At 51.4% G+C, this 24311-nt stretch overlaps 1 long non-coding RNA gene across 1 annotated transcript; it reads left to right on the top strand.

The window, feature by feature from the left end:
- Positions 1–10051: 10051 nt before the first annotated feature.
- On the top strand, positions 10052–15770 carry LOC134470440 (uncharacterized). The gene is made up of 3 exons (XR_010039320.1): positions 10052–10784; positions 13677–14119; positions 15659–15770. It is a non-coding gene; the product is annotated as an uncharacterized LOC134470440 (long non-coding RNA).
- Positions 15771–24311: the final 8541 nt, after the last annotated feature.

The raw sequence follows: 24311 nt of genomic DNA, 5'->3' as shown, positions 1-24311 counted from the left end.
TCCGAAGACGAAGGCCCTGGAGCACAGATGCTCGCTCTGGCATCTGCAAGAGCAGAGGGGGGTGAGGGTGGCCGTGCCAGGGTCTGGTCCTCCTGGGGTGCGGTGCCTGGAAGTGTGCAGGGGAGACTGGTGGACAGTGGCCAGTGCTTTGATCCCAAGGACAGGAACCCACTCTTCCTGAGCCTTGCTGCTCGTTACATTGCTCACTGAGAGAAGAACCCCAAAATCCCCGATGCTAACTATGTTAGTGTTTCCTTTGTCAGTGGGGCGCCCCAGGCTGAAGCCACGCCTGACACCCCCGTCGCCAGCTCTGACCGCTGCTGCGTCTGCATCTCCTCTCAGGTCCGCCTGTCTCTCCTGGATCTATATTTGAGCTTCTGTAATTGGGTGCACGCATCTGGGATTTTTACATCCTCGGGATAAATTTACCCCGTGTCGCTCTGAAGTGTCCCTCTCCGTTTGAGTCGTGATATTCAAAATAGATCCTGTTCTACTCGGGCCCTCCTTTCGGTCCATGTGACACCGTCCTGCTTTCAGCTGGGGTGCTCAGCGATGCACAGGTGAAAGGATTTTGGGTGCGCTTGGATTTAAACCTGCCACATACAGTTTGTCTCATTCATCCATCGATTCTGATCCGTTCCCATCTGTTTGTCCCTTGCCCGTTTTCCTCCCTTATTTGGATGTGTTTAGTGTTGACTGTCGCGTGGTAAGATGCACAAAACAAAATCTGTTGTTGTCATTGTCGTGGTTGTTTTGAAACAGGTTTCACTATGCAGGTCAGGCTGGCCTGGAACTCACCCTGGCACGAAGGCTGGCCTCATGGATCCTCCTGCCTCAGCCTCCTGAGTGCTGGGATTACAGGTGTGTGCCATCACGCCCAGTGGGAAAAGCTCAATGTGAGCAGTTTTGAATTTTACGTCCACCTTGGCTTATTGGTCGTGCTTCTCTTACTGAGCTGTGCTCTGCTTTTCTTTAGTATCAGGCCGGAAGGCATCGTCATTGTGCTGTGACCTCCTTCCAGACTCCGTGCCCCTGCCCACCCGGGCGGCAGAGGAACAGCTTTGTGCCCACCCTTTCTTTTGCGCCAGGGTTGGTATACACTTCCCTTGACACCCTGGGAATCTGCATGAACAGTGTTCCTTTCTTAAGTGGGTCTTTGGGAATCACAGTTTAATAGGAAAATTATCTTTAATTACACACATTGTTAGCCTTAAATGCCAAGATGAATGAGCCAACGCCCGCCTCTTGCCCTGGCCTCGAGAGGGTACTGTTTGTACTCAGATTGCAGTGGCGATGTTTAATGCTGGTCTTATTTATTTATCTTTCTGCCGTGCTAGACAATAGGGCTCTTGAAAGCACGAACAATCTCTATTCATCTTGGGCCCTCGCACAGCTCCCAGGGCTCAGGGGCAGCTGCCATCGGGGCTGGACATCGTCGATTCTCCTGGGCCTGCTGGCTCGATCGCTGGGTGAGAGGAGGACAGGGCTGTGGAAAGGCAGACCTCAGGCACAGGTGTGTGCCCGGGCCAGGGGACAGGGCCAGGGACTGACGCCAGGGACACCTCCTTGCCTCTGTCCTCATGCTCAATCCACCTCCTGTTACAAGGGAGGGAGAAGCACAGCCACCAGACTGCACTGCGGGGGCCCTGGCTGGCCTTGGCCTGCGCCCACAGCCATGGGTCCTGCCAGGATCTGGGTCCTTGTCCCAAAGCCCCAGGTGGATCTGTGTCTGAGTGACAAGCTAGAGGCCGAGGCTGGGTCACATCTGGATGTGTGGTCCCTGGAATGTGACTCAGAGCCCCATTCTTGCTCTCGGTTCTGCTCTGCAGAAGCTGAGGCAGGTAGGTGCACTGTTTCATCGGATTTAAATTCTCGGCTGCTGAAGCGGAGCCCTGGGTGCTTCCCGAAGCACGCAGGGCTTACCTGGGACACAGAGCTGCCGCTTGGAGCCTGAGGTTCTGCACCTGAAGCAGGGAGGTCACAGAGATGGGAGAACTCGAACCTGGAGCCCTGTGTGCCGGCGGGTTGGGCTCGGGTCCCACCTGACCTCTAAGGTTTGGGTGTCATTTTCCCTCCCCCGGCAGTGACCCTCACAACCGGTTTCTGTAAGGCCTGATGTGCAGTGGAAAATGCTGGGACTTTCTAAGGGAAAGGGCTTTCTTTCACACAGTTATCTATCTCCCTGCTCTGTTTGGTTTAAGCAGCACACAGGTGTCACACCTATGACGGGGTGAGGCGGGCTCTGTCCCCACTGCACTGGCAGGTGACCCAGGGCTTCCTTCCCTACAGAGCCTGCGTCACGACCCAGGACCTTCTGGGCTTCCGTCCTTCTCACCCACACACGTGTGGGCACCAGCTCCTCCACTGCACCATGCGGCCCACGGGGCTCTGAGGCTGTGCTGCAGAACGGTGTTGCTCACTTCGCTCTGTCGCCAGGAGCCTTGGGGGCAGCGGAGGGGACCTGCAGCCTCTGGGGCTTGTCCGCCACTCCAGCCCCATCGTCTCTTCTGGGTTAGTGCTTTCACTCACACGTGGGGTCACTGTGGCCGTAGAGTGTCAGCAACTTACCTGGGGTCCTGTGACCTCCATATGGGACCATCCATGTCCCACTCTACCAAGTCTCCCGGGAGGGTGTATTCCCAGAGCAGTGCGCCTCTGTGACCCCAGGACAGCACTGTAGTGACCTGTGACACAGAGGAAAGACTGGCTGCCTTGGGAAGCAGCTGCCCCTCTGGGCTTTGGGAGGGCCTGGTGGGCGGCAGCCACCGTGACTGGCTGTATTGGTGATTGGGACCCTCAGCATCCAGAGGGCCAGGAACCCGAGGACCTCTCTGAGCTCAGACTAAGGCCAAGAGCATGTCTAGGTCTAGCTGAGCACAGCAAAGACGCTGACCTGTGATTCCCCGCACCCCAAATCCCAACTCCTAGGAATGCAACATATGTGGGTACCACCGGAGAGGAATTTGGAAGCGGTCCTGTGCAGGATGGAAAAATCCAATTTGATTTCTTAGAAATGTAGGCTTCCTTCAGCAAAATCCTGGATTCTTTTTGGAAAATAGGCCACTTGAAAGAAGTTGAAACGTTCTTGGACACGTTCGCACACGACTGTACTGAGTACTTCACTAAACATTAACATTAAAAATATAGCCCTGGTTCTTCTCTCCGTGCAATCACGGCGTCCATGTATTAAAATGCAGAGGGAGCGTCTATCTGAGGATCAGATTCCCTGTTCTAGTTAAACACTTTGGAAGTTTGTTTTTAAGCTCTGCGAAGATCATGAAGGGAGAGATTTGGACTTGTTAAGACATCCAAATGCCATCAGATATCTACCATGTTGCACAACCCACATTCTCATTTTGAAAGACAGGGTGGCCTCGTGGTCAGAGCAGAATCCCAGCTGGAGGTGGGCACTGCTGTGTGCTGACCCGGTGGCCCTGATCTCTCTGTCCTGACCACATTCCACTGACCAAGCACATCCTCGGCTGACTTTTAGAAGGATCTGGTCCCGAGGGTCACAAAGGAATCCCATCCATGTGGTCCCCAGGCTTGCTGCTCCCAAGGCCTGAATGGGCCAGGAATGGAAACCCTGTTTGGCCACATGCTTGGGGACACTTGTCACTGCAGACTTCACATGCATGAGTGTGTGTGTGTGGCTTGCACCTGCAATGTCCCCAAGGCCCATGGCCATCTGTTGGATATTTGAGTTTCCTTTGGGAATTTCTTGTTCATATACTATGTACAGCTTTAAGCCGCTGATGGTTTTTTATTATCTCTCAGATTTCTTAGTCCTGCCCTTGAGGTTTTGCGAGTGAGTTGCACATACACAGTCCCAAGGGCTGATCGTGTCAGAATTGTGCAGTGATTAACCTTAGACTCTCAGCTTGGAAGGTTACACTCTTTAAAACAATTTGTATGTGACAAAGACTTTCTAACTCTTGAAGATTTGATAAAAAAACTCAACCGGAAATCTATCTCAGAATTAGGGAGGTAAGGGAATTTTGACTTTCTGGGCAACTTCTGTGACAGTTAATAGGCTTTTTATTTTTTCCTGATTCAATTTTGGAGGTTTTTACTTTCTAATGGTTATCAGTTCGATTACTGTTTTCTGTCTCACTGGTTAAAGATATTGAGTGTTTCTTAAATGGGTTTTAATTTACATTCTCATTTGTCCTTTATGGTGGAGGAAGGTGGGAGGGCTTCGCACAGGGTGTCACTGCTCTGCTGACATGCAAAGCTGCAGATTCTATCACTGAAAAAAATCCCAGTGGTGCTTCTTCATCAGGAATTCACCTGAACTAAGAACTTTTTCTTTTCTTGATTAGAAAGAAAGCAAAACAAAATCCAGAAAAAATAAGTGTAAGTTGATTGGCCGCTGAGACAGCAAGGGCTTTTTACAGACCTGTGCCAGAGGGGAGATGTTTGGCACATAACACAGAGAGCCAGGACAAGGACCACACTCGGCTGATGGACTGCGCCCTACACACCCTCCCCAGTGTGTCATTACCACCACAGCTCAAGGTGAAAGCCAGCTGCAGGAGGCGATCTGGGGGTCACTGAACAGGCAAGAAAGGGTAAGAGTGCAGGGTGTTGCAGGGCCCGCAGGACGCTCTTTGGGGGTGGAGCTTTCTTTTCTTTCTCTTCCATTTTTTAATGGAAACCCTGGTAGCTTTCTGCTGAGGGTGACATTGTCACTGCAGATGTTTACAGCAGCGGATGTGAGGCCTCTCTGAGTTCTTCTGAGTCACAATGTGTCTCCTCCCTCCTCCCTGTTTTTTTTTTTTTTTTTTTTTTCCTCTCCTCCTTCTATATCATCCTGGCTAGAGATTTGCCTATTTTATTAGTTTTTATCAGGAACTCACTTCTTTCCCCTGGAACTGGGGATTGAACTCCGGGCCTTTGCACTGAGATAGTTCTGCCACCCACCCCATTCACTTTTTATGGTGACACATGAGCCTGCTTAGTTTATTTTAACAACTCTTGCTGAGTTTCCTGGTGGAACTCAGACTTGAGATGTTCCTGCCTCAGTTTCCTGGAATGCTGGATTAAGGCTTACACTGCTTCCCCTAGCTAAAAAACTCACTCCTGGGTTTTTAACAGCTTTTGAGATGCTATGCGCCTGTGACAAAACTGTGCTCTCAGTGGTCATACAGTCAAGCTAGCCTAGCATCATAAGCCTAGCACGGTTGCTGTCTAACTTAATTGGACTAAGGCTTGAGGACTTGCTCTGGGTAATAATAATCTTTAAACTTTGCTGACACTGTTGTTTTAAAATCTTCACTACAGTTCTTCGACCTGGCCCCACATACACAGGAGATAACGTGTAGTTTCTACTTCCACGATGCACAGTATTGGCCGCTGCTCTGGACACTTTTCCTGACCTTGCTGGGATGCACCAGGAGAGCCCGGATAGGCTGCAGGGTCCACATTGGAAGGGAAAGAAGCAAATCACGTTCAAGCAGAACACAGGCATTTGGGACAGCAGCCCTTAATTTATCTTGCCTGTTGTGCGTTTATTGCCTCCTTCCTTTTGGTTTCATCATGCCTATTTAGTGGTTCTTTTCCTAACTTCTTGCACTGGCAGCTCTCACAGTGTATATTTGGGTAACACCTCTGGATTTCCCCAACAAAGCCTCAGGTGGTCATGGGGGGGGCTTTTCAGAGGTGGATGGATCTTGGGGGGTGCGATGCTTGGATCATGGTTGTGTGACTCCTAACTCAGTGGTTGGTTTGGCTGTTTCTCAGTGTGGGTAATAGGAAAACCCTCCCTGCGTGTGAGCGCTACCTGCCCTAAGGCTTTAGCCCAGAGAGAATATAAGGGGCAGAAAGGGGCTGCTGGGTCACCTGCTGCTGTTCGCTGCCTTGCTGTCTCCTGCCAGCCCTGCCCTGGACTGTTTCTCCTCTGCAATGCCCCTCAGCCACATCATCACACTTTGGAGCCAGCTGACTGTGGACTGAGCTTCCACAAACTGTGAGCCAAATGAAACCTTTCCTCCATTAACACTGGAGTATTTTGTCTCAGCAGTAAGAAAAGTCACTAAGACCCTCCCAAAGCCTTATGGGCTCCTGGGTGAGGTCTTTGGGAGGTGAGGGATCATGCGTGTCTGATACTGAATTAGTCCATTATGGATTTACAGCTGGTGTTTATAGCTAATGTTGGGAGGTGGAGCACGATGGGAAGAGATGGATCTCTGCAGGCGTGACCTGAGAGGGTGTGTAAATATAGCCACCAAAAATACACATACACCCCAGAGCTAGAGAAACTTGAGACTGTACTTCAATACTAAATTTACTGAGACAGTGTGAGATTCATGCAAGTTAACTTTTGGGCTCTGCAGTTGCAAGGGGAGCTCAAAGTGGTAGCCTTGAGTTAGCACATGGCTATTAGTGTGTGCCCTGCTGCTCGGGTCACCCTTGTCACTGAGATTGCTACACATGCATTTTCTATTTGTTTTTTAATGTAAAAATTCTAAACATAAAAGAGTAACTAATATAAAAAGTCATCATGTGTCATTGTTGTACTTCCCCAAAAAGGCCCCTGAGATGAAAAATGGGGCAAAACCCCTGAGATGGAAAAGACGGGGCAAAACAACGTCGTTTTTAGGAAGAAGCGCTTTATTTTAGCTGGCCCAGTGACACAGCGCAGATGAAATTTGCAAAGCTGTGCAACTGAGTTAGAGTTTTGACTGATTTTTATAGTTCATTTATGATTAGCTCATTGATCATTAAGTACATAGTGATGAGAAACAGAAACAAGGTGGGCCTTTGTTCCCCTTTGCTTGAGGTAAGAGGCATTTCACAGTGGGTGGTCAGCCAATTCATAGCCCTTGGTGTGCCAATTCCAGGAACATTTGTCTCTCACAAAGGGAACAATGGTTGACATAGCATCAATTGTCTCTTACAATGGGGGAACAAAGGTTGACATAGCACACAGGTTACTTGGGGGGCGGGGTGACTCGTACACAACAGCGTAATGACGTGGTCAGTTAATTTATAACTATGTGGTTGGTGCTTGGTTACTAGGGTAAGGAGCTCAGTACAGAATGACAATACTGCTAATAACTATCCTTTTAACTAACTATTTTTGCTAATTATCTTTTAATCAATTATTTTAATTTTTCAGCATCTTAGTATAACAGTCATCAGAGACGCTTCCAGAATCATCGCCAAACCTCTCTTGTCTTTTGCTCATTTTAAAGTCTGGCTCTTGTTTTTCCACTGAGATGTTTTTCAAAGAACCAAACCATCATTTCACCCCTCCATTCATCTGTTAATTGTTTCTAAGTCAATAATTTCTGCTTTCAGTGTATTAATCCTTTCTTTTAATTTTTTGCCAGGGTTGCAGGATTAATTCTACTTGCCGGGAACATGCGCTCCAAGGTGTGAATCTGCTGGCAGCTGCCCGGGAGGGAGAGAGGTGGGGCACTGTGGCTGGGGGCTCCTGTGGGGCCAGCACCCTTCCCCTGGCCCCGGCCTCACTGGCTGCCCCACGTTCCCCTCATGATCCCTACCCTGCCAGGCTTTTCAGACAGCCTCCTCCACCTTACCAGGTCGTGGGGAACACCAAGGCTGCTCCTGCCCCATGGACCTGTCACCCCCACCCGGTTCCCGGTGCAGAGGCCTGGACCAGAGGCTCAGGTCCTGAGGCTTTGCTCTCTGTACCGCTGCTAGGGCTAGGCTTCGGGACCTGGGGCTCTGGACTTCAGGGCTGTGCCCGGGGCCACAAGGGGTCATGTCTGGCTTTGGCTGTGGATTTCCTGTCCTAGGTTTTATTTTATTTTATTTTATTTTATTTTGAAGGTAGTAGAAATACAACAGAACAAGACAGAACAAAGCCAATTGAGACATCACAGTGAAACTGGTACAGAACTTCAGGGCAGGTTACCGGGATAACAGGAATAGATACCATAGTATATCTCCTTATCTTCACAATGATTGTCCATTCAATCAGGTATAGCAAAATCAAACCAAAAACAGAACACAATAAAACCACTCAAAGCAATATTGAATATAGCAAGACAATTAATCAGAACAAACAACACAGTGAGAACAATATTTGCCTTCAAAGAGGAGATAGAAGGAAATCCCCATATTTGCTATATTGTATAAGGTCATCCTCCTGAGGTGCAAAGGGGAGGGGAGTGGGGACATTTGGTTCCCAGCCTGCCCACCTGTAGGCTCACAGGAGACACTGACTGGGTTTCCTCTTGGCTCTCACCAGAGAGAGGCACTTACCAAGAGGGTGAGAAAATTGGTGGATTGCTTATTTGTGCCTATGTTTTTTTTTTAAATTAATTCTTTTTTATTGATTTATTTGTTTTGTCTTTCTGAGGCAGGGTCTCACTGTGGAGTTCAGGCTGGCCTTGAGCTCACTTTGTAGCCCAGGCTGGCCCCAAACTTGCAGCGCTCCTCCTGCCTCAGCCTCCCTAGGGCTGTGAGGACAGGCATGCACCACCATCCCAGCTGGCTTTTATGCTCTGCTGACCCAGAGCTCACTTGCTGGAACTCCTGCCCTTCATTTAAAGGCTGAAGTGGAGGCACAGCACCGGTCCTTAGTCACATGGGCTTGGCCCAGGGCTAGGACAGAACTCAGCAGCCCCAGCTTGCACTCAGACAGCTTTGGGACGCAGACAATCAAGCAAGTGTGCAAAGGCTCCACAGGGCCATGGAGAAAATGCCTGGCAAACCGGGTGCAAAATTGTGTGTGTAGTATGTGAGGTGCATTGCACAGGACGCATGTGTGTGTGTGTGTGCGCGCGCACGTGTGTCTAGAGGAAGAAAGAGAAGTTGTCTGAATTAACATGATGTTAGGGCCCACTGGGAAATGCTGGGCCTCATATTTTGAAAGAATCTTAAAGATTAGAGGTGGGGGTAATTTTTTTAATGTTCTTTCTTCTGGTACCGGGGATGGAACTCACGACCTTGCACTTACCAAGCAAGCACTTGAACCACTGAGCTAAATCCCTGGCCCTAATGACCTTTTAAAAATTGTTTATTGCTACAGCTTAGATGCACACAGTGATCACCTTCACCCCAGGGAATTTTGCCTCCACGTGACGCATCTTGATTCCTCTTTTCCCTCTCATCCCCCACCCTCCCTCCAAACCCTCTCCCCCTTCTTATTTAAAAGCTTTGTTTCTATTTTACTCCTCTTTTCTCACTCCCCCCACTCCTTTCCCCCTTCTCCTCCCTAGTTCCCCTTTCTTTTGAGCAATTTCTTTTTTTCACAGTAGCTAATCTACATTTTGGTCCTTATTTACACTTTCACTTTCTCACGCCAGAGACACAATGAGATACTTGCGTATTTTTGTCCAACTTATGTTACTTAAGAGTATGGTTTCAAGGGCATCCATTTAGCTAGAAATGTCTTGAGGTTATCCTTCTTTATGGCCCAGGAGTACTCTATTGTATTAAAAAAAAAAAAAGTATCTTCTTTGTCCTTCCACAGTTGATGGCATTTGGTTTGTTTTCAAGATCTGGCTGTTACAAACTGCGCTGCTATAATCATGGGTGCACATATCTCTGTGGTGTGATGCTTTTAATTCTTTTGGGAAGACACCAAGAAGAGAAGGGAATAGATGGGTAAAATGGGACCTCCTACCTTAGTTGTGTTTTTGGTTTTTTATTATTTTAGGGTTTTTTTGAGACAGAGTCTTGAGCTGTAGCTCAGGGTGGCCTTCTGTATACTATGTAGCCCAGGCTGGCTTCAACTTTTCAATGATCTGGTGATCCTCCTGCCTCAGCCTTCTGAATGCTGAGATTCCAGGTGTGAGCCATCAGGCCTGGCTACTTCCAGTTTCCTGAGGAATCTGCACACTGACTTCCGCAGTGGTTGTACAGTCTGCTTCTCCACTAACAGTAGATAAGGGCTTCTTTTTCCCCACTGCCCCTCCAGCCTTTGTTGCTAATACCCATTCTCTCCCGGTGTTGTTTTAATTTGCATGTCTCGAATGACCAGTGATGCTGAACATTTTCACATGTTTTTTTTTAGCATCATGTCTGTGCCCAGGTGCAAGGGAATACTGCCCTGTTGGCAGGGCCTCCAGTGGGATGCAGTGGGGTTCAGAGTGCCTGCTGGGGTAGGGGGAAGAAACCAAGGTCACAGTGAAGCAGCTGGGTCCCTGTTGGCCCTGCAGGAGCTGGCTGCTAACTGGCCCATCGGAATGTAGGGTTACACTCGGTCACTTCCCCATATGAAACGACTTTACAACCAAGGACTGCAAGGCCCAACCTTACTAAGTGCTTGCTGTTTTGTCTCTTTGAACAGTGCCTAAGATCTTGGTGCCTGGCTGCACATGTGCCCGACTGGCAGATGGGCCATGCAATGTGTCCTGCCACGCTGTCCCCTTGCTGTCCTGACGCTGTGCTCTGTGGAGCTGTCGGGGGCGCGTCTGTCCTGTCACCATGACAGCAGGGACTTTCCCAGGCTGGGGATTTTCATGGCCTCAGTGACTGCTGTTGACCTCCAATCAGCCTGGCCTTGGCTGACGCTGCAGCCGTCTTTCGGTTTCCCAGGCTTCTGCGCTTCTCACTCAAAAAGCTGCGAAACTGTTCCCTTTTGAATGTGCTCAGCATCTTCCAGAAGCTATGAAGGAGCAGAGGGATCGCCCCCAAGCCAAGCTGTTTCAGACAGAAGAGGAACAACTGGAGTTAAAGAAGAGTCATCAGTTTCTCAGAAACCAGCTACAAAAAAGAGAAAAGCATCAGCAACACAGGAACAATATGACGGCGTGGACCACAGCCTGGACCACGGAGGAAGAGGGGCCAGCTGATGGTCTGCAGCAGAAGTCAGTTGGCAGCCACTCTTGCTCACCCTTGGGGACACTGGGTAAACTGTAGTGCTTCCCATTCCATGGGGCTCCAGTGGCCCAAAAAGCCACATGGGAGCCAGCGCTCTGCGTGTAGAAAAATCACGTCTGTGGGGAGCCTTGGAGAAAGCTCGAGTCTGGGCCGGAGGTGGGAGTCTGGCCAGCTCTGTGTGACAGGGACCCCAGGAGGAAGCCCTGCACACAGGACACAGACAGACAGGGCAAAATCCGCTGCCCGCCTTGTCGTGGGCCCCGGACCAGCTCCAGATGCCCTTGTGCCTCCGTCTCCACATCTGTGGAGTGGGTGCTGTGTCAGGGTGGCCGCCTAGCGGGTTTAGTCCCATAAGTTCTGCAGCCCAGGAGCTGCTCTCCTGCCGCTCCCATCGGGCTCCACAGGCCACCTGACACACGACACACCCAGAGGCTCAGGCCTCCCGAGGGAAGTGCTGACCACGGTGGGTGGGTGGTGAATCAAGAGTTTTCAGAAAGAGTTGCCCTTTTTCCTTCTTAGCCTGCTGGTGGGGAAAAAAAGTTTTCAGAATGACAGGACAGTTACAGACACTCTGAGCTCAGGAGGAAGTGTGAAGTGGTAAAGTTTAGTTCATAAAACAGATCCCGAATAGTACCATGTCTATGGTTTCCTTACCTTTAAGGCCACTGAGGAGCCAAATGGATGGCCAGGTTCTGCTGGAGGGTCCCTCCCCACTTCCTTCCCCTTTCTTCTCCTCTCCCTTCCCTCCCCCTTCCCACCATCTACCCCTCCCCTTTCCCTCCCTTCCCTCCCTCTCACCTTCCCTCCTTCCTTACCTCCTTCTGGCCAAGCTTCTTCTTGGCTTGTTTGGCCCCAGAAGCTGCTCATCACAAGAATAGCCAGGCTCTGCACAGAAAGGGCAGTCAGAGGGATGGTCACTCCCGTCCTCAGCTCCTGGGGGAGCCCAGGTCTTAAAGGCCCTTGGGAGGGGCTGTGGGATAGTTACCAGCAAGTGACAAAGATGCCACCAGGCTACCAGCAGTGGAGAAGGTGACTGTGAAATGGCTAGTAAACCTGTAGTCACTAGGAACTTTGACTGCAGCAGGAGAGGAAACCCAGAGGGGAGGTCAGATGGGCTTAGCAAGAGGGGCTTCAGGAGGGGCGTTTGCTCACCTCAGAGTCAGCCTGTCCATCAGTACAGCTGTCCACCTGCCACTTCTTCCTTCCTCCTCCCCTCCCTTCCTTCCTTCTTTCTTCTACCCATCTGTTCATCCATCCATCCATTCATCCGTTCCTCCATCCATCCACCCATCCATTTCATCCATCCATCCATCCATCCATCCAGTGATCCATTCATCCATTCATTCATTCATCCATTCATCCATCCATCCATCCATTCATCCATTCAATCATCCATTCAGCCATCCATTTATCCATCCAGCCATCCATCCATTCATCCATCCATCCACACATCCATCCATCCACCTATTCATCCATCTGTCCACCCACCTATTCATTCAAAAACAATCTCGGGTGTGGCTGCCTGGAATGAGCTGAGCTCACTATGTGACTAAACCGATAGCTGTTTCATAGCAGAAATAGGGAAAATGATAAGAGGACCACGAGCTGGTGGGAGAGAAGAGGAAGGGAAGGTAGGGCACGTATGAGGGTAGAAGATGTTTTACGTACATGTATCGATTTTCCGCAATGAATGTGATCATCATGCACTGCAGATATTACAAATAAAAAAATACTTTTTAAAAAGCAGGAAACTTTTACAGTGGATTTCAGTGGAGAGCTGGCAGCTGCAGGCCAGGAGAGAGCTCTTCCCCCAAACTTGAGGACTGGTACCCACTGCTCCGGGCTGGGGGTGTTGGCTGCAGGGGTGTAGGTGTTTTGCTGAGCTAAGGGTGTCACAGGGTGGCCTTGTAGTAAGGCATCCTGCTTGTGGAGATCCCCCCAGATTCCCCCCAAACTGCCACAGAGAGCTTAGAGCATGTGCTGCTACCCCAAAATCTGCTGACAAGATGCCTAATGTGTACAGGTGGTTACAGATGAAAAGCAGTTTAAAATGACTACTGTGGACTGATCAGGCCCAGGCTCCATCTTAGTTAACTGGGGTCGGCATCCTCAGCTGTGGCCTCGTCTTGTTCTTGGCAGTCTCATGGCATCAAAGGCCACTGCGGGCCCCAGCCAGGACCAGTGATTCATAGAGGTTCACTTACTATGGATCAGCTCCCATCTCCAGATGGGGACCTGGGACAGACTCACAGATACACACAGAAAGCCGATTGGTTCATTTTAAATCCTGCTCAGAGCTACTTCTAGTGGTCTCCATCCAATGACACTGTGTAAGAGAGAAAGCATCTCCTGAGTTATTGTCATGGCTGTGTCTAGATGGCCCTCCTCAGGGCTTCATAGGATTATGGGCGGGGCTTTTTCAGAGGGGGCTGGATCTAGACTGTATGATCTAGAGTATATGATCTAGAGTGTTTGATTACCAAATTAGTCTGCTGATTGGCTTGGAACAGGCTGGGTAGCATTAAAGGAGTCTGGCCCTGAGTGGCCCTGGGGGATCACCTTGGCCCTCCTGACACTGTGTAGACATCACTTGGTACAGAACATTTCTAAATCTACTCGCCTGTCATAGAGCCCTGGGTGACTGAAGCTTCTGTGAGGGACTCCGGGAAATGAATCAGGTGGCTGCTGGCATCGGAGTCACTCCAAGCACAGCAAGCGCTGCCGGTCCCAGCGGGGTAGAAACTGGGTTGGCCTCTTCCCATGGTGGACATCACTAATCGATCAGGCCACCTAACCTGGCCAAATCTGGACTGGGCCTAAGTGGCAGGCATACCAATGGCCCTGACGGGGCACAGAACACAAGCCTCCTCCACCTCCAGGTGCTCTCTGGGACAGCGGAGCCAGCTTTGCTGTGTCGGACTCTGAGACCATCTCTGCCCCCGCGTACCCCGCTTCAGAAGCTGCTGCGAGAGCCAGCGCCTGCTTCCCGCTCAGCCGCCCTGCTTGGGACTGGTCACCAAGCATAGGAGATGCCCCCTGCACTTCTCAGCCCCAGGTCCAGGTTATGGGCGAGGCCTCTTGTGGTGGGTGAGAACACTGCTCCTTCGCAGTCACACCATCAGTTAGGAAACAGTATCGAGGGAAAAGTCTGTGTCAGTTCAGACACAATCTTTTCCCCCCAAATATTTTCCATCTGAGGTTGACTGAGGCTCAGATGCCGAAACCACAAGCGTGGAACCCAGGAACCCGGAGCTCCCAGACGGCGCTGGGTGGCAAGGTCCTCAAGGGCACAGGAGTCCAGGGAGCTCTCAGCGGCCTGACGGTGAGTAGCTCCACATCTAGGTCTGCTTCCATCTGCGGAGACCTCAGGTCACACACAGTCCCCCGTGCACTGTCACCAGACGGGGTTCAAGGAGGTGCCCCATGCAGCAGGGGTGGGGGGACAGCTCGTTTTACCCACTGATAGGGTGTAGGTGGCTGACTGCTGTCACAGAAGGAGAAACTTGCAGATGCCTCAGGGAGCAGCAGAGAGAGGGTGTCAGGTGAAATTAAACAGTGCACCTCAAGATGAGTGGGGCTCAGAGAGACAGACAGACAGAGACAGACAGCCAGAGAGAGGCTCTGGGTATCGGGGACCTAGCCAGGATCCCCGATTGCCTATATCAAGGGCATGAGGAGAGGATAAAATAAGAGACAGACGAATTTAGTAGTAGGTGATGAGTGACGCGAAGTGGGTACCTGCAGATGGGCCCAGAGTGGGACACCCCAAGACAGCCACTCTGTATTGGGTGTGTACAGCAATGGGCAGGGCTAGCAGAAGACTTAAACTAGAGGGGGGACGAAGAGGTCTGTAACTCAGTGGGCAAGGGTAACCTGGGGACCATTTAGGAGGCTGGAGAAGCTCTTAAGCTAAGAAGCATCTTGCCCTGGAGTGTTTTTAGAATTAGTGGTTTTAGTCTTAGTCTTAGTGGGTGGGAGAGGATGGCCCATCCTTAAGGGGTAATAGGAAACCTCAAAAGGGCAACGCCCATAGTCCCAAGCCTCTGGTCACCCTTTGGGGAAGTATGCAAAATTAGCCATAGTGATGTGTGGTCCCCAATCTGGGGTAGGGGTTTTGTGTGGACCTGGCAGCCCAGGAAGTGTTATCTCCCCCGTCTCACAGGTCATCCTTCTGATGCCAGTGAGGAGGGTTAGGAAGATATCACTTCCCTGGGTTTGGAGCTGGGACACGCTGCCTGCTTTCTGTGAGAGGAAATACTACTTTTAGCCGAAAAGCACTGGCCCAAGCTTTCTGCATGTTTGAGACTTTTAGGAATTTTTCTTTCTCTCTCTCTCTTTTTTTTTTTCAAGCAAGTTTCATGGAAGAGAAAAAGGTTTGGGTAACTTTTGTGACTCAAAGCTGCAGCTTTTCACATTCTTTTTCCCTAAAAGCACAATTTTAAAGTTATGACTTTCCTATCCTACCTCAGCATGGCAGTGACCTTGGGCAAGGCCAGAGTGCCACAAGGGAGGATGGTCTGTCTCTACCCCAGTTATCTGCCACTTGCCTTTGGGATCCGCCGGACTCCAGGATGGCCTTGCGGGTCTGTCTCTGTCTCCTCTCAGGGCTCCTGTGCTGCCCAGAGGACCCTGCTGTACTGGCCGAGTGGCAGGACTTGGTGGAACTTTTGAGACTTAGCCAACTTCCCTGTGGCTGAGACCAAAGGGCGCCCCGCCACATGTGCTTATCTGTTCCAACCATGTCAGACACCTCTTCCTCCCCCTACAGCCTGAGATCATGCAGCCCACAGGGAGGCTCCAGAAACCTGAGACTCCATTGGGCACATCTTCCAACCTCTCTTCCCACCTTTTGGTTTCACAGGGACTGTCTGATTTCCCACTGATATTGTGGAAAGATCTCCCAGCCTACCAACTGTTTGTCCAGTGCGAGTTTGTGTTCTCTAAAATCCACAAATAAATTTTAGGAACAACAGAGGTTAAGAGCAGGGTATATTTACTGCGAGAAAGAAAGCTTCTGTACAAGAGGGAGATGGCCCAGTGGGTTGCTTGAGGACCCTGCTTTTCCAGGGATTTTTACAAAGCAAAACCACAAGATGAGGTTGGTCCAAGGTGGGGAAAATGGGAACTCGCAAGCTAGGCATGAGGTAGGACAGAACTGCGGGCAACCAATAAGCTTATGCGTGTAATCCCTTAAGTAAGATTGATTAAATCAGGATCCAATAGGGAATCGGTCATGCACCACAGCGGGGGCAGGGCCTTTGCCTATTGCGGGTTGGGTTAGTGGCTCCTTCTGGCTTCCTCCAGGTGACCAAAGTGAGATGACCCAACCCTATTTAGACTATCAGCCCCTGAGGTTTACCTTAGGCTGTGGGTACCTTTGTTTTGCCTTTTGTCTTGAGGTCCGGCCCACAGCAGGAGGTATCTGTCTCTTCTGAGGCTGCAAGGTCTCCGGGCTTCTGCACTGGCTCCTTCTGGGACCCAGTCCTATCTGCCTAGAAGATTCCATCTAACTCACTGCCTGTCATACCAGCAGCCCATCTTGCCTGACCAATTGGGGACCGAAAGTCTCTCAGAGCTCCCTGGGAGCCGTTTATGGTAACAGCACCCCATGGGAGCCCCATGGGAGCCGCACCAAGTCTTGAGCCCAGGAAATTGGCTAACTTCACCCCAAGGCAGGGACAGAACAGTGCCAGGTTACTGCAATGTTCGCAAAACCAGATTTTGCCGTTCCCAGGATTCTCCAAATTCCTTGAAAGCTTTGGCGATCTCCTGGCTAAAACGAGATTCTGTGGGCTTCTCAACCCCAGGGCTCCTACTGGACAGTCCTGAGAGCATGTCCTTGTCAACCTGGCTACAGGGTCCAGGAGAATGGCACCACGTTCATGTGGGCACTGGTCCCAAGTCTGCCCAGTTGCCAAGGGCACAGGGTGATTGTATCTGTGAGTAGGTTCCAGGCAGAAGGGGGCTTCAGGACCCTTTGGTCGCCCTCCCCACCTTCTCTGGGCTTATTCCCCCCTCCAGCCCTGCTGCGAAGAGCCTCCATGTGCACCAACCGGTTCCCACACCGTCCTCACCGTCTCCTCCCCTCCCCACCAGGTCCCCCACGTCCCCACTCTGTGTTCAATCTCTCACCCCTGCACATTTTTTTCTAACACCCCAGCCTCCCTCTCGGCCTGTCTGGGAGCCTGGAAGTTCTTCTCCAGCCCTGTACCCTTAGGGCATCAAAAGAATGTTCTGGAAGGTTCTTGGAAGGGTGGCAAGGAAGGTGATATGAGCACAGGCTCTCCTCTGGTCTCTTGTCCCGTGATTCATCCAGATGAACACAGCTCCTGCATGTGGGTCCTCGTGGGCCTGAGCTGACCCACTCCCAGCTGAGCAGCCCGATATCAACTCCAGGTCAATACAGCAGGCGGTGGGTTGGCAGGGAGCGAGGTATAGGCCAGACAGGGTGTGGTACCGGCCCTCAGCCTCGGCCACTCCCATGGCTCTGCACTGTCACCAGGTGCGGGTGAAGGGTCTTCTCAGGAGAAGAACTCCACTCACCTAGGATAGGCTTTAATCTTGTTGCAGAGAAATGGTGAGAGGCACGGACAGATTTACCAGGCAGAAGCACAGAAGTACACACCCACAGAGAAGGGATACAGGCAATGGAGAGAGAGGCACACTGTGGTCCAGCGTTGAGGGTCTTTCTGGGGCCTTGGGGAAACTCAGAACTGGGTGATCCAGCCGGGATGTTTATTTTTTGAGTTATTTGTCATTTATCTAGTGTCTGTTTCTTTGGCTGGAACATAAAACCCTGTAACTTCAAGGAGGATTTGGTTCACAATTTCAGGGGTTCAGTCCATGGTCAGCTGGCTTCCAGAGAGGGCCAACATGGTGGAAAGGTGGAGCCAAGATACTCCCTTCTCTGTGGTTGGGAACAGTGCCAAAAACAGAGGGGAGCAACCAGAGGCGCTACGCAAGGTCATGCCTCTGTGACCACCCAGACATACCCGGAATTGTATTCCATCAACCTGAGTATCTGTTTGTCCAGTCAAGTTGACAGATCAGGATTGCTGGTCAGTGGACTAAAGCAGAAACTGACCGTTTCAACCAGAAAACCAGGAAGTGTGGGCATGTTGGAAGTTTAGAAGATGATTCCCATTGAATAGTACTGTTTCTTTGAACTTTATGGGCTTATAGTCGCAAAAGGGAAACACAGGCCAAATGTATGGTCTTTTGATATCTTTAAGACTTAGGAATTTAGGACTGAGGAGCATGGAGAGAGAAAAGACAAGCCTGGGATAGAAGAGTCATAGTAACCTTGGGTACCTGAGTATATCTTAAACCTGCAGTTCTTAGAATGGGTGCTAAAAATACAGTATGTTCCAATAAAACTGCTTTATAATAGGAGACCTACCACCCCAAGCTGCCTTCAGAATCTTCTCCCTTGCTTTGAGTATACTCAGCCCATCCTTCTGGCCCTCCTGCAGCAGCTCCAGAGTCCTCTTTCCTGAGGATCTTTGGCTGCGCTGTCCTGGCTGCCCCATGTCCTGAATCCATTGAAAAAGTTTCCCTTTCCTGTCCTGCTGCCTTTAGGGGAGCCGGAAGTGGCAGGCGGATGGGGGTGCAGCTCCCTGTGTTTCATGAATCTGTCTTTCTGTCGGAAGGTGCTCGGCTGCAGTGCTTACTATGTGTTTTTTATCATAATTCATAAGGACACTCAGGAAAGAGGACTCCCCAGCTGCTTTACAAAGTGGCAGGAGTGGTGAGCGAGGAGCAGCATTCTGAGGGGGATCCTGCCAATACATCTGCACTGTAACCGAATTTTAAATTTAACTCGTCACTGCATTATACGGTCACCCCTCGTATGGCCTCCCCATCTCCTCCTACCTGTCTCTATTTCTCCCATCCCAGCTCAGTGCCGGTGCCCTGAGCCTGGACCTGGGCCCAGTGACCCTCGTGGTGCTGTGTAAACTTCTAAAGCAGCCCCTCCCAGGGGTCCCGGGACAACCTGTGACAGCAGTGTCTGAGGCAGCGTGGACTGTGCGGGTCTTTGGGTCTGAGGCACAGCTACCTAAAAAGGGCAGAGGCGGATTCCTGGAGCTGGACATATCCGGACTGTGTCACTGCAGTGGGGACAGGAAGCCATAGCTTGGGAGGGACAGGGTAAGTGACCTTTGTCACAGATTCTTGTGCTCATGAGAAGAGGAAGGAAGGAAGGCACAGTCTCCGGGTCCTCACATGTCTGTGGTTCTGCAGCTGGATGGGCAGGTCCCTGGAGCTCCCCCTGTCTCTAGGAGGGGGCCCCAATAGGAATGCAGAGTGGCCCTCCAGCATCCCAAGCTGGAGCTGATACCACATGGGGTAGCAGCTCTGGCTTTGGGCCTTTTGAGACACCAGGCAGAGCTGGCGGAGACCAAGAGCCCAGGGCACAGGGACAATCACTGATGAGCTTGTGAGAGAGGCTGCAGAGGCTATGAAATGAGGCACCACTGAGACGGTGTTCACACCCTTCGGGGACCTGATTCCTTATGAGGCGCCGAAGAGCCAGGCCCCAGGAGCTGGTGCCCGGAGAGGTGGCTGAGGGCGTGTGCTGTGAGTGTCATGCGTGCTGCCCCCACACAGCCTGGCAGACTGGGAATCTGTCAGGCAGAGCTGCTGTGGACATCAAGGCCCAGGCGCTGGGCTTTGCCGAAGGTCCTGGCTGCATGATCGAAGGGTGGGAGGTCCTGTGCCCAGGGCCTTGTGTAAGCACTGGGTGACACTTGTGGTCCCTGGAGCCTGGTTGGAACCTGGAGAAACAGTACCCAGTGCTCACAGTTGTACCACCTCCTGCCTCCCTGCCTACTACAGGGCCTCTGGCCGTGCTGTGGTTGGCTCAGCCTCATGAAGAAGCCCATGTGTCGGAAACCTGGCCCCCAGGGTGACAGGCGGACCTGGGCCTTGAGCACTGTGCCCCCTGAGTCTGTTAGCACTATTATCGTGGGTGCAACCCGCTACGAGGAGCAGCTCTACCCTCTGGCTCTCACCAAGCCATCTCCCACCCTCGTCCCAGGATTGAGCCTCAGGAGACTTCAGGTTTTCCCCTGGTCCCTTGGTGGGCACAGCCGTGGGGCAGCCCAGGCAGCAGCTCAAGCCCGTCCTGCATCATCTGAGAGAGCAGCTCTGTGCCAAGCTGCTGCTTCTGGCCTCTCAGCAACTCCAGGGCCCTGTGTGCTGCAGAGATGTCACCTGCAAACAAGGGCCCAGCCACCCTGGTCATGAACCTTTGAGGGACCCTTCGGGCCCCTGCCTGTGCAGCAGCAGCGGGGAATCCCAAGGCCAGAGCTACCCTGCTCAACATCTCCACTGACATCAGTGTTAACTTGGCCTCTTCAGGGCCCCAGGCACAGTGTGTGACTCTATCTTTGTCTTTAACCAAATAGTTTGCAATGCAACACTTCGACTTCAGTGAAGCTGCCACTTAAGCACATTTCAGGTCGTTTTTAAAGAATGCAGTGTTATGTGGTGTTGGGCAGTGAGTGAGTAGACTGGTGATCTTCCCTGTGGACGTCTGGGGAAATGGAGAAATGATTTTTATGACAAAGCTGCTGTTGCCCAAGATCCCCAAGATCTGCTGTGTCCTCACCAAAGCCACTGACCGCAGGGTGTGGTGTCAGAGCTGGCCCATGGCACCAACCCCGCCTGGTCTCTGGGATCGCAGCCACCGAATCTTAGGAAACAGAGCACGATGACAGAACCAGGCCAGAGGTGATGTGGTCGAGGGAACAGTCGCGTGTTACCTCCTCTGTGAAAGAGCATGCATGCTGAGAGGCCAGCTACAGGGAATGGTCCAGAGAAGGGAGCTTTAGCCACCAAAGCTAAATAAATAATATATGTGCTAGAGGTAGAGTAAAGGGTAGGGAAGCCCGTCTCTGGAGGACCAGGAGCTACAGGAAAATCACTGAATGACAGCCTGGGGAGGAGGTGGGTGGACGACTTCAGAAGCAGACAAGACAGAGGGACACAGAGGGACATAGCTTTAAGCACATCAGCAGAAACATCCCATGGAGACCAGAGAGAAAATGGGAAGAACAGAGCAAAGAGTACCATGTGCAGGGCGGCAATGCCAGGATGGGGGCGGAGGGAGAGGGAGGGAAAGAAGAAAGAAGAGAGGAAGGGAAGACAGGCGACGTGTGCAAAGACCATAGCCAGATGTGTTCTAAATCTCAGGAGAAACAGTGACCTACAGACTCAAGGAACCGAATCCTAACTGAATAAATCAAAGACTATCATACTGACGCACGCAATGTCAGCCATCTATAAATGCGTGTATGGAACGAACAATTGTCAATAACATGTGATTCAGTGGTTCTGCCCTGTGTGGTCACTCACTCTTTTAAATCAACAGCTCAAAGAGGAAATGGCATAGCGTCCGGGCTCCCGGCCAGGGCTGGCCCCACGGAGCACCCCACAGCTCAGTCGGGAACCTGCCCTGCACTCCGCTGTTCTCTCATGCACTCAGATGAAGTCTTTCTGCTGAAATGTCTTTCATGTGTCATAAAAAATCAAATCCCACCAGGTTCACAAGTGCAAAATCTGTACTCTAAGCAAATTCAGGAAACAGGTAGATTTCCACACTTGGGTCCCTGCCTAGGGCCAGGTTGTAGGTGCCATTTTCATGGCCAGGAACCTGGAAGAGGAAACCACTGCCCCCCCCCCCCACTGGCTTCCGGCCGCTGCAGTCAGGTCTGCCAGACAGGATCATCACACTCGTGGTCACGCCATGCTTATTTCAAAACAATTTGCCTCACAGCACGAAAACGAAACATAAGCATCCTTTACGATTTGGGGTTTTTACACATCTGCAGGGGTGAACCTTGAAGCTCTGCCATTCCTAATCTCGATTCCTCATACCGGGTCCCCAAACCCATACCACCCTTTTATAATGTGAGCATAACGGGAGCCAGCTGGGCACCTCAGTACTATACTGGGGATACAGGTAACACTGTGTCCACCCACTTGGTGCAGGGCAAATGGCAAAGCCTATATGTGTGTGTCATAGTGTGTGGAGGACTGCCCAGACGACTCTCCAGAGCACTGACCTTCTCTTGGGCCATGGCTGGCCCCGTGTCCACGTACTGCTGTGTGCAGAGCTGGCTAAGCATTTCATCTTATGGTTAGCTGGCTGCAAGCAGTGCAGACAGGGTTGGCTGAGGTGCTGAGGTATAACATTTCGCCACCTGTGACACCCAAAACATGACTGAGCTGGGTGGCATGAGAGCCCCTTCTCCAGGGCTGTCAGCTGGGTTCTGGGTTCCAGCCTCAAGACAAGAGGCCATGGCTGCCCAGGGCAGAAACATTTGCATGCCGGAGCGCCAGCCCCCAAAATAGTAACCGCTCCCTCAGTCATATCATGCAGCTTGGTCCTCCTGCACCTCCTTCTCCCTGCACACTGCAGAGGCGCTCTCGGGCTCCTGCCAGCCCAGCTCACAGCACTCAGGTCTGCCACCATCCTCACGGTCACTCGTTCTTCGGCCACCCTCTTCTTCACGAATTAATGCACTCTGGGCTAGGCCTTGGGTCGAGGCCTTTGTTCTGACAAACCTTCATCCTGGCTGGACTTAGGATCCCTGGGCCCCCCGGAACTATGACTACGCCTTGGTGTCTTTTTCTTTCTGTGGGTCACACTGGAAGTGGTGGAGTGGAATTAACTCCCTAGGCTCTCGGTAACTTCTTCCCTGGATTACACATGTAAACCTTCCCGGACCACAACGAGGACAGGTAAAGGCTCTCTCTAAAAGTGTAAGTGGGGGCTGGGGATTCAGCTCAGTGGCACAAGCACCTGCCTGGCAAACGTGAGGTCGAGAATTTCGATCCCAGGTACAAAAACAAAGCTTGAAAGGTGCCTTTTCCCATGTCATGCACCACGTTACATTTTGTGCATTTATAATTTTTTATTAAATGTTTTCTTTTTTTTTTCCTAGTAGAATTAGGCCAATTCAGTGCGATGCTGCTCAACGACTCCCTTTGCCGAGTTTGGCAAAGTGAGTTACCAGGGGATGCATCTGCTGCTGACGCCTCGGATCACGTGAGCCAGAGGACACAGCAAGACTGACAGGAAAGAAATACCCACATCTTAATCTATGTACTGGTTGGTGGGCATTTGGGCTGTTTCCAAGACTTAGCCATTACAGACTGTGCCACTATAAACGTGGGTGCATATATGTCCCTGTGGTGTGATGTTTTTAATTCTCCTGGGAAAACACCCGGGAGTGGAATATCTGGGTCATATGGGACCGCTAGTCCGATTGTCCAAGCCCCAACATCAGGAGTTCTTGACGTTTTGTTTTGTTGTGTTTTGTCTGAGTACTGAGGTGTGTGGTGGTCCTAACTTGCATGCTTGTGATGGCCTATGAGCTGACTTACACAGATTATTGTCTACTTGCAGTGACACTGCTGCCTGTCTGCGAGTTTTTACCTATTTAATTCAGAGTTGCCTTTCCTTCACGGTAAAATGCTGAGTGCTCTTCACGCACTCTAGGTCTGGCCTTTTGCTGGCTGTGAGGTTTGCACACAGCGTCTCCCCTGTGTGCCTGTGGCTCGGCTCTTCAGCTTCTCAATGGGACCCATCTCAGCGTCAACCCAGTCACTTGGACACAGTCTGAGTACCAGTATCTCATTTTACAGATTATGCTGTGAATGTCCTGCCCCTGCAGGACACCAGCAATATAGGGCCCTGGCCTGGCTCCTGGGGATGGGAGGTGTTCCAGGGTTGACCCCCTGGAGTCAGGAGGGATTTTCCTCAGAGGAGGAGAGTTCAGAGCACTGTGGTCTGTGGGCACCAATTATTTTGCAGTGTGGACCTTTCCTGGGGGTGAGCAGAGGCCCTGGCCAGGCATTGGGGGGGGGGCAGGCCCTGGATAATGTCCCCAGGCTTGTCTATGAGACACTCATCCCAGTCCCCAGCATCAAAGGCAGTCCCCCAGCCAGCTAGCTTTCCTCTGCTGGCCTTGGAGAAACCACAGTCTAGCTCTCCCCCAGCCACTCTTGGTTCTGTGTTGGTGACAGGGAGCAGAAACAATCTGTTTGCAATACTTAGCTTGCCTCTTCCCGATTTAGTTTGTGAAATATTTACTTGCAGTTTTCTTTTCCTGGAAACATCCTCATCTCATCTTCCAGCTTGGCCTTCTCAGCACTTCCCCTTCATCTCCCCGATCCTCACGCCTCACATCTGTCTCCCCATCCTGCAGCTCCTGGCAGCCTGTCCCCAAGCTGGGGCCTAGGGGCTTCCCTCTCGATGTGACGAGGCCACATCAGACTCCGCTCCTCGTTGACTGCCAGGGCCAGTGCCTGGGGTGCAGACAGCAAGGGGAACCCAAACACCTTCTGACTCTGCCCCATCTGGCATTGAGGATCTGGGGCAGGAAAGCCCTTATAGTGCCCCAGCCTCTATTGCCATGGCACAGTCCACAGAAGGGACAGTCCTTTAGGTTTTGTATGAGGTGGAGCATGTCTATGGGGAAGCTGTGTCCAGCCATCCCATGAGGCAT

The sequence above is a fragment of the Cavia porcellus genome, unplaced genomic scaffold (assembly GCF_034190915.1).
Source record: "Cavia porcellus strain 051 isolate PalLab524CR breed Dunkin Hartley unplaced genomic scaffold, mCavPor4.1 scaffold_15, whole genome shotgun sequence".
Taxonomy (NCBI): domain Eukaryota; kingdom Metazoa; phylum Chordata; class Mammalia; order Rodentia; family Caviidae; genus Cavia; species Cavia porcellus.
The sequence above is the reverse complement of the archived record's forward strand: the minus strand, read 5'-3'. Positions and strand labels throughout refer to the sequence as shown.